The following is an 846-nucleotide window of genomic DNA, read 5'->3' as shown; positions in this document are numbered from 1 at the left end:
AAAATTCAAATACTTTATTTTCCAGAACAGATTATTCTAAGTTCCCTCACCCCACCCATCAAATTGTAGAACTCCATCATTAATTCCCCCTCCCCCTGCATCATCCTCTGCTTCCACCCTCCCCGTCTCTTGGATCCATATACTCATTCTACAATAATGGTTGTATACAATATTTGTCCTTGTGAGACTGAGTTAATTCACTCAGCATAATGCTCTCTAGTCCCTCCCAAGTTAGGTAACAATTTACAAAATCATTTTTCCTGCATTATGTGTAGTATTCCATTACATGAATGTACCATAATTTCTCATCCATTCGTTTGTGGTTGGACATCTGGAGTGTTTGTTCTTGGGAGTTTGGTTTGGGGTTTTTTTGGTGGTGGTTGTAAATTTGTTTAGTGGAGATAGAGTTTAATTTTTCTGACATCGTTTTCCTAATTGCGAGCCACAAGATCTTTCTGCCACACCAAGTTTTCAAGAGATCTGAAGACCCATTCATCACGTCATTACAGTCTCCTGATTGTCTTTGGGGTAGTTCTTTAACTACACAGGACACAGACTGATTATATTTGTGGAAAAGATCATTGAAGAAGCTCAATATCAACTGTGAAAACCAGTCCAGGAACTGATCGTGGAACAGACCTTTAATTACTCATGTGCAAAGTTCAAATTGAAGATAAAGAAAATGAAAATAAATTTGCAAAACCCAAAAATATAGCCTTCAGTCTGTCCCACCTGAATTTAAAAACTATTTCAAGAACAACTTGTGGCATTGAACATTAATGAACAAAGACCAGCAGAGCAAATATTATCATCCAGGAAGAAAGTAAAAGGTCATTACAAAGACAG

The sequence above is a fragment of the Elephantulus edwardii genome, unplaced genomic scaffold, assembly GCF_000299155.1.
Source record: "Elephantulus edwardii isolate Elephantulus edwardi_28Jun2011 unplaced genomic scaffold, EleEdw1.0 scaffold00081, whole genome shotgun sequence".
NCBI classification, from domain to species: domain Eukaryota; kingdom Metazoa; phylum Chordata; class Mammalia; order Macroscelidea; family Macroscelididae; genus Elephantulus; species Elephantulus edwardii.
This window is presented reverse-complemented; position numbering follows the sequence as displayed.